This window comes from Oncorhynchus tshawytscha, linkage group LG09 (assembly GCF_018296145.1).
Source record: "Oncorhynchus tshawytscha isolate Ot180627B linkage group LG09, Otsh_v2.0, whole genome shotgun sequence".
Lineage (NCBI taxonomy): Eukaryota > Metazoa > Chordata > Actinopteri > Salmoniformes > Salmonidae > Oncorhynchus > Oncorhynchus tshawytscha.
The window spans coordinates 16,799,377-16,815,906 of record NC_056437.1 but is presented as its reverse complement, the minus strand read 5'-3'; the positions used below and the strand labels follow the sequence as shown (position 1 = coordinate 16,815,906).

At 47.3% G+C, this 16,530-nt stretch overlaps 1 protein-coding gene across 1 annotated transcript in view; it reads left to right on the top strand.

The window, feature by feature from the left end:
* Positions 1-14,466: 14,466 nt before the first annotated feature.
* LOC112257258 (A disintegrin and metalloproteinase with thrombospondin motifs 6-like) overlaps positions 14,467-16,530 on the top strand; it is a 142,074-nt gene continuing 140,010 nt past the window's right edge. Inside the window, exon 1 of the mRNA XM_042326608.1 lies at positions 14,467-14,923. The gene's annotated coding sequence lies outside the window, so the exon portion shown is untranslated. The remainder of the gene's footprint in view (positions 14,924-16,530) is intronic.

Genomic DNA, 16,530 nt, shown 5'->3' with positions numbered 1-16,530 from the left:
ATTTGTGTAAGTGACGTGCTTGTTGAATGTCCTTCCCTTTACTAAGGTGTCACGACTTCTACCGAAGGTAACTCCTCTCCCTGTTCGGGCGGCGCTCGGCGTCGCCGGTCTACTAGCCGCTACCCGATCCCTTTTTCTTTTTCTGGTTGTTTTGTCTGTGTTCCTTTTCACACCTGGTTTTCAATTGCTTTGATTTCTGTGGGTATATAGGGCACCTGTTACCTGCCGTAATTCGTGCAGGATTAGACTTGTGTGTATTGCGCTCGATTGTATTTGATGTTTGTTGTTTTTTCGCTATTACGCACGTGTATGTAAATTGTCGGAACTGTGTTTGTTCCTCCGTTTGTTTGCACGAGTATTCGAGAGCGTAGTTTTGGGATTTTTTCCTGTGCCATTTGTATTGGTGGACTATATTATTAAAAACGCTTCTCAGACATCCCTGCTCTCCTGCGCCTGACTCCTACACCTCTCAACAAGACGCATATTATCACAGAATCCTGCACCAGTATAATTATGGAGTCAGCAGGAGCGGACGCACTTCCAGGGTGCGTGCAGGAGCGAGTTCAACACCACACGGCAGTGTTACACCGACTGGGGACCGCCATGGATCAGGTGATGGCGACGATGGAGAGATGGGAGAGAGGTGGCCTTCCCACACCGTTATCAGCTACACCCCAACCAGTACCACTACCCTCTCCTTCATTGCCTGAGCACAGTGGAATTCGACTCGCCCTCCCGAGGGAGTATGATGGGACGGCGGCCGGGTGCCAGGGCTTCTTACTCCAGATGGACCTATACCTGGCGACCGTTCGTCCGGCTCCTTCGGGGGTGAGAGCGTGAACGCCCTCATCTCCTGCCTCGCAGGTAAAGCCCTGGAGTGGGCCAACGCGGTATGGAACGATCCTGACTCGGCGAGGGACCACTACCCAGAGTTCACCCGCCGCTTTCGGGCCGTGTTTGATCACCCACCTGAGGGTCGAGCGGCGGGTGAACGGCTGTTCCATCTGAGGCAGGAGAGGAGGAGTGCTCAGGACTTTGCTCTAGAGTTCCGGACCTTGGCCGCTGGCGCGGGATGGAACGACAGGGCCTTGATCGATCACTATAGGTGTAGTTTGCGTGAGGACGTCCGTAGGGAGCTGGCATGTAGAGACACCACCCTGTCCTTGGACCAATTGATCGACATGTCCATCCGGTTGGACAACTTGCTGGCGACCCGCGGACGTCCAGATCGGGCTCTGTCAGTTCCATCTCCCAGCTCCACCAATCCAACACCCATGGAGCTAGGAGGTGCTTCAGCGAGGGCGACCGGAGGAGGGGGCCTTTCCTGTTCCAGCTGTGGTCGCAGAGGGCACACTGCTGACCGGTGCTGGGGGGGTCCCCCCGGGAGTCGAGACGCCAGGCCGAGCACTGCCCGGACACCTCAGGTGAGTCGGCACCAGGCTCACCCAGATCCCCCTGTTGGTCACATGTATGTATGGATTGTTTTTCCTGAATTTTCCCCTCTTTCCCGGCATAAGGTGCTAGTAGATTCAGGCGCGGCGGGGAATTTTATTGACCGCGGTTTAGCGAACAGGTTAGGGATTCCCCTTGTTCAGCTGGACAAACCCTTCCCAGTGCACGCCTTAGATAGCCGACCATTAGGGTCAGGGCTAGTCAGGGAGGCCACGGCTCCACTGGGTATGGTTACGCAGGAGGGTCATGAGGAGAGAATTAGTCTCTTCCTCATTGATTCTCCTGCGTTTCCGGTGGTGTTGGGGATCCCCTGGTTGGCCCGTCACAACCCCAGGATTGTGGCAACAGAGGGCTCTACAGGGGTGGTCGGAGGAGTGCTCAGGCAGGTGTGTAGGAGTTTCCATCGGTGCTACAACGGTGGAGAGTCCAGACCAAGTCTCCACCGTGCACATTCCCTCAGAATATGCCGATTTGGCTATCGCCTTCTGTAAAAAGAAGGCGACCCAATTACCACCTCATCGACGAGGGGATTGTGGGATAAATCTCCTGGTAGGCGCTGCACTTCCCAGGAGTCACGTGTATCCCCTGTCACAGGAGGAGACGGTGGCTATGGAGACATACATATCGGAATCTCTGGGGCAGGGGTTCATTCAGCCCTCCATCTCACCTGCCTCCTCGAGTTTCTTTTTTGTGAAGAAGGAGGAGGGTGGTCTGCGTCCGTGCATTGACTATAGAGGTCTAAATTCCATCACGGTGGGGTATAGTTACCCGCTACCTCTCATTGCCACGGCGATTGAGTCATTTCACGGAGCACGGTTTTTCACAAAACTGGATCTCAGGAGTGCATATAACTTGGTGCGTATCCGGAAGGGAGATGAGTGGAAGACGGCGTTTAGTACCACATCTGGCCATTATGAGTACCTCGTCATGCCGTACGGGTTGAAGAATGCTCCAGCAGTCTTCCAATCTTTTGTGGATGAGATTCTCAGGGATCTGCACGGTCAGGGTGTGGTGGTTTACATCGATGATATTCTGGTCTATTCCGCTACACGGGCCGCGCATGTGTCTCTGGTGCGCAGGGTACTTGGGCGACTGTTGGAGCATGACCTGTACGTCAAGGCTGAGAAATGCTCGTTCTTCCAACAGGCCGTCTCCTTCCTTGGATATCGCATTTCCACATCGGGGTTGGTGATGGAGGATGACCGCATTGCAGCCGTGAGTAATTGGCCGACTCCAACCACGGTAAAAGAGGTGCAGCGGTTCTTAGGGTTTGCCAACTACTACCGGAGGTTTATCCGGGGTTTTGGGCAGGTGGCTGCGCCCATTACGTCACTGCTGAAGGGGGAGCCGACGCGTCTGGGGTGGTCGGCTGAGGCGGACAGGGCTTTTGGTCGCCTGAAGGCTCTTTTTACCTCGGCTCCCGTGCTGGCGCATCCGGACCCTTCTTTGGCATTTATAGTGGAGGTGGACGCATCCGAGGCTGGGGTTGGAGCTGTGCTCTCCCAGCGCCCGGGTGCGCCACCGAGGCTCCGCCCCTGTGCTTTCTTTTCTCGGAAGCTCAGCCCGGCGGAGCGAAACTATGACGTGGGGGATCGGGAGCTGCTAGCTGTTGTCAGAGCCCTGAAGGTGTGGAGACATTTGCTTGAGGGGGCCCAGCACCCTTTCCTCATCTGGACTGACCACCGTAATCTAGAGTACATTCGGGCAGCGAGGAGACTGAACCCTCGTCAGGCAAGGTGGGCCATGTTTTTCACCCGATTTAGGTTTACCATCTCCTATAGACCAGGCTCCCAGAACACTAAGGCAGACGCACTGTCCCGACTATATGATACGGAGGAGCGGGCCATTGATCCTGCGCCCATCCTCCCGGCTTCTTGTCTAGTGGCACCTGTAAGGTGGGAGGTGGACGCAGACATTGAGCGAGCATCGCGTGTTGACCCCACTCCTCCACAGTGTCCAGCGGGACGGGTGTATGTTCCGCTGGAGGTTAGAGACAGGTCAATTTGGTGGGCTCACACATCCCCCTCCTCTGGTCACCCGGGGATTGGGAGGACGGTGCGATGTCTTAGTGGGAAGTACTGGTGGCCCACTTTAGCCAAGGACGTGAGGGTTTATGTGTCCTCCTGCTCAGTGTGCGCTCAGTGAAAGGCTCCTAGGCACCTGCCCAGAGGGAAGTTACAACCCCTTCCCGTTCCACAGCGGCCTTGGTCACACCTGTCGGTTGACTTCTTGACCGATCTGCCACCGTCACAGGGCAACACCACGATCCTGGTCGTTGTGGATCGGTTTTCTAAGTCCTGTCGTCTTCTCCCTTTGCCCGGTCTCCCTACGGCCCTACAGACGGCGGAGGCCCTGTTTACTCACATCTTCCGGCACTACGGGGTGCCTGAGGATATTGTTTCTGATCGGGGTCCCCAGTTCACGTCCAGGGTGTGGAAGGCGTTCATGGAACGTTTGGGGGTCTCGGTCAGCCTGACCTCTGGGTTTCACCCCGAGAGTAATGGGCAGGTGGAAAGAGTGAACCAGGATGTGGGTAGGTTTTTGCGGTCGTATTGCCAGGACCGGCCAGGGGAGTGGGCGAAGTACATCCCCTGGGCGGAGATGGCCCAGAACTCACTCCTCTACGAACCTGTCACCCTTCCAATGTGTGTTGGGCTATCAGCCGGTCCTGGTACCATGGCATCAGAGCCAGACCGAGGCTCCTGTGGTGGACGATTGGGTGAAACGCTCAAGGGAAACCTGGGAGGCCGCCCACAGGTACCTTAAACGGGCCGAAGGGCGGCAGAAGGCCAGTGCCGACCGCCATCGCAGCGAGGCCCCGGTGTGTACCGGGTCTGGCTCTCGACCCGAAACCTGCCCCTCCACCTGCCCTGCCGGAAGCTGGTTCCGCGGTTTGTGGGGCCATTCAAAGTCCTGAGGAGAATAAACGAGGTGTGTTATAGGTTACAGCTCCCCCCGTATTACCGTATTAACCCCTCGTTTCATGTGTCTCTCCTCAGGCCGGTGGTGGCTGGTCCGCTTCAAGAAGATGAGGTGCGGGAGGTCCCTCCGCCCCCTGGACATCGGGGGGCGCCAGCGTATGCAGTTCAGTCCATACTGGACTTGAGGCATCGGGTGGGGGTCTTCAGTACCTCGTGGACTGGGAGGGGTACGGTCCGGAGGAGAGATGCTGGGTGCCGGTGGAGGACGTACTGGATCCACCTATGCTAAGGGAGTTTCACCGCCTCCATCCGGATCGCCCTGCGCCTCGTCCTCCGGGTCGTCCTCGAGGCCGGCGTCGTCGTGCTGCGGGAGCCGCGCGTCGGGGGGTACTGTCACGACTTCTACCGAAGGTAACTCCTCTCCCTGTTCGGGCGGCGCTCGGCGACGCCGGTCTACTAGCCGCTACCCGATCCCTTTTTCTGGTTGTTTTGTCTGTGTTCCTTTTCACACCTGGTTTTCAATTGCTTTGATTTCTGTGGGTATATAGGGCACCTGTTACCTGCCGTAATTCGTGCAGGATTAGACTTGTGTGTATTGCGCTCGATTGTATTTGATGTTTGTTGTTTTTTCGCTATTACGCACGTGTATGTAAAGTGTCGGAACTGTGTTTGTTCCTCCGTTTGTTTGCACGAGTATTCGAGAGCGTAGTTTTGGGATTTTTTCCTGTGCCATTTGTATTGGTGGACTATATTATTAAAAACGCTTCTCAGACATCCCTGCTCTCCTGCGCCTGACTTCTACACCTCTCAACAAGACGCATAGTATCACATAAGGGTTGGTAACAGGCTGATTGGTCGGCTATTTGAGCCAGTAAAGGGGGTTGTACTATTCTTGAGTAGCAGAATTACGTTTCTTCCCTCCAGGCCTGGGTCACACACTTTCTCGTAGGGTTAGATGGAAGATATGGTAAATAGGAGTGCCAATATCGTCCGCTATTATCCTCAATAATTTTCGATCAACGTTGTCAGACCGCAGTGGCTTGTCATTGTTGATAGACAACAATATTTTTTTCACCTCTTCCACACTCACTTTATGGAATTCAAAATTACAAGGCTTGTCTTTCATAATTTGATCAGTTATACATCAGTGTTTAGTGTCAGTGTTTGTTGCTGGCATGTCATGCCTAAGTTTGCTAATCTTCCCAATTAAAAAGGTAATTAAATTGGTCATATCGGTGGGTTTTGTGATGAATGAGCCATTTGATTAATTGAATGATGGAGCTGAGTTTGCCTTTTTGCCCAAATTTTCATTTAAGCTTTTTACTCACATTTTTATATAATTCTTTATGTGATTTATCTTTGTTTATCTATGTGGCCAAATGATTATAGGACTTGGGAGAATAATGATTTGCAACAGACAGCGCATTCAGGATCAGAAATAAAAATACAGCCAGACTGGCCTGCTACTGTGCCTTTCTGTGACTTCGATATTCTTTCATGCTCAATGATGCACCTGGCCTCTCCACTGTCTATCAGCTATTTGTATTTGTTCTTGTGAATTCATATTGAAAATGTATGCAGTTTTGAATGCTTTCATGGGTAATATATTTCTAGTTAGCCTATTGCATATCTGGACAAACGATCCACCTACCACTACTGTCACTATGAATGGTGGATAGAGGGCAGGATAGACCGTTAGACTGGTAGACTATATTGACCTATGGTATAGTAAAAGTGAGCACACGGAAAAGCGTAGTGCAAAAGGGCAGTACCAAAACACCTTGATATAAGGGAGTTGCATACAAGCAGATGAGGAAATGTTGCTAGGTTGGAAGAAATTATAAAGTAAAACCTGCAAAAGAGCAGATGTAAACCAGTGAAAAAATGCACTACCCTCCCCTGTGCCCAATAAAATCCACACAACCCTCCCCTGTGCCCAATAAAAAAACCACACAACCCTCCCCTGTGCCCAATAAAAAAACACACAACCCTCCCCTGTGCCCAATAAAAAAATCACACAACCCTCCCTGTGCCCAATAAAAAAACCACACAACCCTCCCTGTGCCCAATAAAAAAAAAAACACACAACCCTCCCTGTGCCCAATAAAAAACACACTACCCTCCCCTGTGCCCAATAAAAAAAACACACAACCCTCCCCAAAGCAAAAAACCCTCACCTTTATCATACCCTGTTCAAAGGCACTTAAATCTTATGTTTTTCACATTCACTCTCTGAATAACACACATACCCAATCCATATCACAATTATCTCAAGGCTTAAAAATGGTTCTTTAACCTGTCTCCTCCACTTCATCTATACTGATTGAAGTGGATTTAACAAGTGACATCAATAAGGGATCATAGCTTTCACCTGGATTCACCTGGTCAGTCTATGTTATGGAAATAACAGGTGTTCATAATGTGTTGTATACTCAGTGTATGTACTGTGGTACCAGATCTGTTTGTGCTGTCTGCCAACTCCATAATATTGACCAAAGGAGTTAGCCATCAGTGACGGAGTTGACAACAGACACTTAAAACAGACATATTTTTTGCCTCTAAAAATAAAAGTTCAACACAAATATTTGTAAAATAGGGAAATTATTTATTTGAAAACATAACCATTCTATAAGATCTTTCAGCACTCTGACGGAGTTTATGTTAGACAAAAATCTGACAGCGTTTATGTAATTTTTCTTCTTCATTCAAGTGGTATATACAGTAGCAATTTTGTTTTTCCACAGTTGCTTTATAACTCTAAAACCGAATTTAATGTAACATATTCAAACCAAAATTCATATTCTATTTTTATCTCTCAGGCAGATGGAGTTGACAGTTTATGACCATGGTGATTCCAATATTTTTTGCTTAAATCTATGAGTGAGTGAGTGAGTGAGTGAGTGAGTGAGATTTAAATACTCTTTATTGGGTCTGGGGGCCCACCACACAATAAATACTCATACAAAACCACAGTTACACATCAATTAAAAACACAACTCCAATTCCTCATCCACAGTAACTACACACAACAGCCTCTGTATACCCCATATACTCAAAAACAGATCGATATTGTTGACAAGTTTGTAATAGGCATAGGCAAACTCAATCCTTAGTCTCGCTGCCAACATTCCCTCCAGCATTCCCACCACATCCACAGACCCCTGTCCCCGAATGCTGTTCTTTCGGGTCTTCCATATCGCTAATTTTGCTGCCCCTAACACAAAATTAAGCAACACAACTACACCCTTTTGACTGAACCTGTACTTTGGCCCAAATATATACAGTTGGGAAGAGAAAACTTCTCCCAACGTTGAGAACCAATCAGTGATCAGTTCAATCATCCCAACCAACCTGGGACACAATAAAAACAGATGTGCCAGAGATTCAGACCCACCACAGAATGGACACCCCTCCCCAACAGTAGGATCCAGGTGTACCAGATGCATATTGGTGGCTATAGCTCCATGTATTATCCTCCATTGGAGGTCAGCTGTCCTCTTATCAATAGGCAGTTTATATAATGATCGCCAACAGCCTTTTGGAGAGGCACCTGGACCAAGCACATCCGCCCACCTCGTCGATTTTACCCCTTCCAGGGAAGAGGCATGGGACACCTTTACACATATTCTGTACATGGCCTTCTTTCCCACCTCCTTGAACTCCCCCAGCTCTGGGGTATCGAAGGAAAGCAGCGTCCCCACGTCCTCTTCAAATGCCCCCATCGCAGCACTAACAATCAGTGCAGGGAACACATAATCCAGACCCTCCTTCCACCGATCAGAATTGGAAGTGTCAGTCACATACTGCAGATGAAGCACTGGCAAGGAATCGCAGACCTCATCGACGACCCTCCTCAGTAGACGAGATGATCGGATCCCCGCTCTTTCTCCCAGCTCCTCCAATCTGCTCCTGCTCTGCATCAGATGACCCAGCTTGGTACACCCCACGCCTAACAGGCATGAACGTAGGCTAGCTGAACCCAGAACACGGGACTGGATGGCAGTGTTGTGAAAAAGAGGCTCTTCAAAAAGCCACATCCCTGGTGGCGTGCAGGCCTTACGGGACTTGACAAAGACTCTCCAAGCCTGCATAACAGACTCATAAAATGGAGTCAGGCCAGTCAAATCACCCCCTCCAGCTTTAAGAGGAAAAGATGCTTGTCGAAGCCCAAACAGCCCGCTCTCCTCATCAATATGTAGGCTGTTTCGACCCAGCTAGAACAGTCTCTGTACAACAATCTCTGGGCTGCTTGGAGCCTGAAAGCCGTGATCCTAGAGGAAATGTCCACCAGGCCTTGCCCACCCTCGTGCAGTGGCAGGTACAGGGCTGCAGCTTTAATCCAGTGTTGCCCAGACCAGAAGAAATTGACAAGGGTCCTCTGAAGCTCTTGTATCAGACCCTTTGGTGGCTGTAAAATCATTAGTCTGTGCCACAGGGTAGAAGCAGCAAGATTATTAGCTACCAGGACCCGTCCCCTATAAGACAGCTGGGGCAACACCCATTTCCACCTTGACAGTCTGGCACACACTTTCTCCACTACACCCTCCCAGTTCTTTTTTGAAAGACATCAGAGCCTAGAAAAACCCCCAAAGTCTTCATTCCATCTCTGCCCCACTGAAGCCCCCTGGTAACCGTGGAGTAGACCCCATCTGAAGCTGACCTGCCCACAGCGCTTCACTCTTTCCCCAATTGACTTTAGCTGAGGAGGCCCCCTCATACACCTTTAAAGCGTTTGAGAGAACCTTAACATCCTCACCCCTGTAATAAAAACTATCACGTCATCTGCATACGCAGACAGTGCTATCGTGGGACCCTTCGTTACACCTGGCACAAAGAAACCAGTAAGCTTCGCTCTTAAAAAACAAAGCATTGGTTCAATCGCCAGACTATATAACTGCCCTGAAATTGGGCATCCCTGCCTGATGCCCCTTTCGACAGGGATGGGGCAACTTAAACCACCACCCACCTTCACCATACACGAGGCTCCAGCATACAGTAAATTCACCCAAGACAGAAAAACATCCCCAAACCCAAAGGCTTTCATTATTTTAAACAAGTACTGGTGGTCCACACGATCAAAAGCCTTCTCCTGATCCAACGAAAGTAAACCCACATTTACATCAGACAGTTTACAAATGTCTAAAACATCTCTTATCAGAAACAAGTTGTCAACAATAGAGCGATCAGGTACACAGTAGGACTGGTCCTTGTGGATCAACAACCCCAGATACTCTTTCAACCTGTTTGAGAGACATTTAGAAACAATTTTATATTCTGCGCACAGCAAAGCAACAGGTCTCCAATTTTTTATGAGAGCCAAATCCCCTTTTTGGCAACAGTGAAAGCACTGCACGTTGACAGGATACAGGAAGAGAACCCTCATGAAAAGATTCACACATCACTTCATAAAAGTCCTCCCCAATAGACCCCCAAAAGTGCTTATAAAACTCAGATGGTAAACCATCGATGCCAGGGGCTCGGCCTGTTGAGAGCTGCATAACTGCTGTGGACAGCTCCTGCAGTGTAATGTCAGCGTCCAATGCGACTCTCTGCTCAGGTCCCAATTTAGGAAGACCATGTAACAACTGTTCAGTACACATAGAGTCACAATCCTCCGCCTTATAAAGGGACGAGTAGAAATCCACGGCATGTTGACGCATTTCAATATCATTCGTGGTCACCTTCCCATCAGGGAGACGAAGGCAGACCATCTGTTTACGTTGAAATGTCGACTTTCCTAGGTTAAAAAAAAAAGCACTAGGAGCATCCATATCCTTGAGGGAAGCGAAACAAGACCTAATCAAGGCACCCTTCACTCTTTCATGCAGAAACGACCTCAGTTCATGTCTCTTGTCCTGTAAGTTCATGACTAGTCCAGAGTCATTCTGAGTGAGCAGCTTCAATTCAATAGATTTGATGTCCTGTTCAAGGGCCTTGATAGTCTCTTTAAATTCAGTTTGAGACAGAGCAGTATACTGTTGACAAAAAACTCATATTTGGGCCTTCCCAACCTCCCACCATTGTCTCAAGGACTCAAAATTCCCTTTTATACCCCTCCATTTTTCCCAAAACAACAAAAACCTGTCACAAAACATGACATCATGTAACAATTTAACATTAAAATACCAGTAAGGTGATGACCTTCGTGGACAGGACAAGTGAATATCAACAGTAACCATATGATGATCAGAGAAACCCACAGGAGTAATGGCACACTTTCCAACCCTACTACAGTATTGCTCAGATACATACAACCTGTCTAACCGTGCTGCACTGACACGACCTTCATTAATTTTTAGCCATGTGTACTGCCTAACTTTGGCATTCCTTACTCTCCACACATCAGAAAGCTCAAACTCAGTTAATAGGCCAGACAGGCAAGTGGCTGACCGCAGGTGAGGTTCTTCAGCGGTGCGATCAACAGTAAAATCCACTGTACAGTTCCAGTCACCCCTAAAACCATACACCCCTCTTGGTCACACTGTCTTAACATTTCCTTTAGTTGATCAAATACAGCAATACGCTCTGTACCCTCATTAGGAGCATAAACATAAAAATAAAAAAAAAACCATAACATCCACCTTGACCAATAAAACCCGACCCTTGACAATCTCTGTTGTAGATACCACAGTCACCCCTAAGCCTGAGGAAAACAATATTGCCACCCCAGCACTGAAATTAGTACCATGACTGAGTACATGCTGCCCCTCCCACCACATACCCCAGTCAACCTCATTTTCCTCATCGCTATGTGTCTCCTGTAGGAAAACTACATTAAGCCTTTTCTGTTTTATTACTTCTAATACCCAAGCCCTCTTATTCCTGTCCCTTCCCCCATTCATACTGAGAGAACCTACCCTTAGTACCTCCATATAGAAAAGAGAAAAGAAAAGCAGAAGAAACCACAGAGAAACCAACGAGAAAAAAGACACCCTATGAAGCATGATTATCATCATTGTTTTAATCTTCTCTTAACCTGAACACGTTTCCCACCACCTTTTGCTGCTGCAACAGCAGTAATAAATTTCCTCAAGCGAAACCGCTTCTTCTCACTCAGCTGGTCTAACCCCACCGTCTTCTGTAACATCACAGCTGACCTCACAAACTTATCTACATCAAAATAATCTGCCAATTTGACAGATTTCCCAAAAGTCTGATCCAGAAACTCATTTACCTCCTCTAGATCATAAACTGAGTCCGCACCAGCAGCTGTCATATCCAAAGAGATATCCATATCCTTCTCTTGATCCTCCTCAGCTGAGAACACTCCCCACCACCACATCCCTTTCAACACTCTCCACTTGCACCTCATCACTCGTACCAGGCATCTCCTCCACTATCTGGGAGACTAGCCCCACCTGAACATCACTACTCATAGTGGGCATCTTCTCCACTAACTGAGAGCCTAGCTCCACATGAACCCCAGCACTCGTAGTGGGCATCTCCTCCACTACCTGGGAGCTTAGCTCCACATGAAAACCCGCCTGTACCTCATTACTCGTAGTGGGCATCTCATCCACTACCTGGGAGCCTAGCTCCACATGCAAACCCTCCTGTACCTCATTACTCGTAGTGGGCAACTCCTCCACTACCTGGGAGCCTAGCTCTACATGAACCCCAGCACTCGTAGTGGGCATCTCCTCCACTCCCTGGGAGCCTAGCTCCACATGAACCCCCTCCTTTACCCCAGCACTCATACTGGGCACCTGCTCACCAGTCTGAGGAACTGGCTCTTCAAATACATCCTTACCTTCTACAACAATACTTTTCTGTAGCATAACATTTCCTTCTAATACAAGTTGCAACCCCGTGCCCTCAACACGGATAACTTGTTCCTCAGCAACAGGTGCTTGTGGCTGCTCTACCGCTGTCAGCTCACCTCTCCCTACATCAGTGGGCCCAGGCGTTACGATGACCACCTGTGCCCCTCCCTCTGCCTTCTCCCTTTTCGGGCAAGCATGTCGCTTATGACCAACATCCCCACACTCAAAACACCGTTGACTACCCGTACTAGCATAAGCCATATACAATCTATTGTCATACTTGATTTTAAACGATAACTCTAAAGTCTGCTCCGGTGAGTCCAAAAACATAAACACCTGTCGCCGAAATGACATTACCTGTTTCAACGCCGGGTGTTTGCAACCCAACGGGACAACCTTAATTGAACTGGCGAACTTCCCAAAGCGCAATAACTCGCGCTCCAATAGCTCATTAGGAATAAACGGTGGTACATTTGAAATCGTTACCCTTGTTGACGGAGAAAAAAAGCGGCGTAACTTGAATAAACATTCCTTTAAGAAGTACACCATGCTCAACCATCCGATCAACTAGACACTCTTCTTTAAGAAATACCACCACAGCTTTATTCATCCGGGATGCATACGCAATATTCTCATAGCCTACCTTCTCTCCTACGGCGACCAGAAACTCCTCCACTGTGACAGCAGCTTCAGTAACACACCTAAAGCCATGCCGAAGTGACAGGGACGGCATCCCCATTCGGGCTGCCATCCCCGCCAAAATCAGGGTAATTTCGATACGAAAACAAAATACTTAATTCTACCACAACAAAAATAATAACGTTAATCATGCATCAACAAAAAAAATGCCACCAAGAAATAGCAAACCGAAAGAAAGTTGTGAATATCTAACTCTCCACAACACACGCACTCCTTCACTCAAACAATTCCCAGCATGCACCAATCACTCCCAGCATGCAGAGAGAGAGAGAACTGGAGGGGATTCCCTTTGATCAAAGACTCCCTGGAGGATTATTTACATTTCAGTTTTGCTATTTAGGCTGGAATTCAATCAGGTAATGATGACAGGTAATTGTGAAATGTGAAAGTTGCTATATAGTTTTTGAACACTTGATGGCGCAACAGTCCTTCAAATAGTTATGTGTTTAATCATCAGAAGAGGTAGCTTAGTGGTTAGTGGGTTGGGCCAGTAACCTAAAGGGTGCTGGATCGAATCCCCGAGCTGACAATGTAAGAAAAAAAATGTTCTGCCACCGAACAAGGCAGTCCACTGTTCTGGGATATATGCCGTCATTGTAAATAAGAATTTGTTCTTATCTGATTTACCTAGTTAAATAAAGGTTATGTGTGTTGGAGTGTCAGTGTAGTATTAAGATTAAATGCAGGTTATTGTTAGTTTTGTCAAAAAGTAGGCATATAGAATTCTACATATTTTACAGTGTATAGATGGATATACCAAAAGGTGCCAAGGTCTAGGGCAGGCTATTAAAGCTGACCAATTTCATTACACTTTACATATTAGCTAGGTCTAGGTTTGTTTTTAGCTAGGTCTGTGTTTATCTTTGTTGCAATAAATACTTTTAAGTATGCCATATGTTCTTTGTTCTTACTGTGATTGTTGGCATATACTGTCAATGCGATATCTACTGCAGCCGTCATCCTCCACATACAACACCCGTTCTGACAGTCACATTCTGTTAAAGGTCCCCAAAACACACACATCCCTGGGTCGCTCCTCTTTTCAGTTCGCTGCAACAAACACTCAAACTGGACAGTTTTATCTCAATCTCTTCATTCAAAGACTCAGTCATGGACACTCTTACTGACAGTTGTGGCTGATTTGCGTGATGTATTGTTGTCTGTGTCCAATGTTTGTACTATGTTGTGTTGCTACCATGTTGTTGTCACGTTGTGTTGCTACCGTGTTGTCGTGTGTTGCTGCCTTGCTATGTTGTTGTCTTAGGGCTCTCTTTATGTAGTGTTATGTTGTCTCTCTTGTCATGATGTATGTTTTGTTCTATATTTACATGTTTTTATTTTTTTAAATCCCAGCCCCCGTCCCCGCAGGAGGAACTTTTGCCGTTTGTTCGGTCTTCGGTGTAAATAAGAATTTGTTCTTAACTGACATGCGTAGTTGAATAAAGGTGAAATAAAAATACAAATGATGCTACACTTTGCGCTGACGGTTATTGCGCCCTATTTCTACCCCCTGCACGTGATATTAGATCGGAGCATGCGCACACATGGTTAGAATAGGCACATCTGCAATGACGTAAACTGAACCGCCCAGCCTGAAAAAGCTGCCAATTTGAAGCAGCTCGGAACTTGGCTGTGGTTCCAGACCGGGTATACTGTATTAAAGGGAGCTATACTTCATCTCAATTTAGCTGTGTTACATGCACTGTCCTAGACCTAGTCTATTTGCTATTATTAAGCAGAGTACTACCTGCGTTATCCAAAAGTAACAACTCAGCAAACACACCAAGTCTATTTTAAAAAGGACAGTTGGGCTATAAATTAGGTATCCTTATTCTTGGGGATAGACTATTTTCTGCAAAGTGAGTTGTATCTTAGCCTGTGCTCCTCTGTTTTCTCAAGGGGAGCGAGCCACTGCAGTAGCGGTATGAGAGTCCAAGAAAAAGAGAATGGCATAAACCGAGAAGAGATGCACAGAGGACAGAAGTGATCTGGCTACCACGGAACTCAGTGCAGACGAAGTCTATTGTCTGCAATCTGTACTCTACTCTCCACAGTTGGGTTTTGTCGCTGCCAATGAAAATGAAGACGGTAACTATCTGCTTGAAGTCTATCAGCACTCCATAGACACAACTCATGCACGTTTAATGGAGCCAACGCAGATCCCTCTTCTTTAAAACCTGTAGACTATCCATCTTTAGAAAATAACAGAAAATGCAATGACTTAACTTTCACATTGTGGACTACATATTTTGGAAAATCTCTTTTGTGATTTTAACAAAACGAGAAATATATCAAAAGTGAAAAAGTATACCCTATAGGCACTTACAATTCCTCACAGTGTTTGGTGAGTAGCCTAAATGTTGGTTAAAGTTGCAAACTTGCATCCACTATTTATTCCATCATTTTTATAGAACAGTGTATCTTTTAAAACTGTTTTGATGCCTATGAGCACTTGGCATAGCCCAGGCTACTTTATATTGCACTGTTACATTTGTAACTCACTAAAACAGATCCACATCTGTAAGAACAGTCTGTGTGTGTCGGCAAAGTCAAACAAACTCAAATGACTTGCCGAGATAGAGTGCCTAGGCTAGGCTACTAACAATAATGATTCCCGGCATTTTCAAACTCTTTTCGAAATCCCTAAAATAAGAACAGCGCTGGACTGTTTGTATTACATTCCAGTTGTAGTTGAATTACATAGCCTCCTAGATTAACAGAAGCACTGTAAAGTCACTTGTTTTTATTTTAGCGATCGGTTTGTCGCTTGGTCGGTCGTTGTAGTCTGATGTATTCGGGCCGAGTGCCAACTGTCTGGGTCAGACGGAGTGGCCAAGTAGATTTAGCGCTGCTGTCTGGATATGTGCAGCTATGTTGGTTATATAGCCTTTAGAGAAGATACAACACGCCGCTTCCAACACTATGGATCCGATCCATAGACAGATACCCACCCGTACTGTCTTTACGCGCATCCGATAGATCAGAGGTGATTGGTGGAATTTACGCGTCATTTTCGCTAGGACCTTAAACATAGAACCTCGCCTGCGCTTGGTTCTAACAGTATGACATGCAATTTATGAGCTGTGTGAGTGAGTGACCTTCTCTTTGTTGAAGAATATCCGGTAAGTGATTTGAAATATACATGGTTTTATTGATTGATTGATCAATTGCTTGATAGGTTAATAATGGATGAATGTGATGAATGTGTGCATTATTATATGGTTATTACCTGATTATTACACCTTTACTTCTGCGTTATTTGCACACACACACACACACACACACACACACACACACACACACACACACACACACACACACACACACACACACACACACACACACACACACACACACACAGGGCACACACACACACACACACACACACACACTCAGAGGGCTTGCTGACACCAACATTGATCTGTTGATTTGCTCCTGGCTGCAGAGAGAATCAGTGGGATAGAGATGACACAACCTGTTATAGAGACAGGTGCTGTGTTGACTGAGGAGGCTGGTGGACATCAGCACACGCTGCTTTTGTACTTGATCAATGGGTTATTGTAGTTGTTGACTTGCTGTTGAACGTCTGAGAGGCTGACTTCTCCTTAGGTTGTGGAGATGGTATGGTGTCATAAACGTCCTTAAACACACGCCTCTGGTTTATCTTTCTGGTTTAGCAGGCTGGTTTAGCAGTA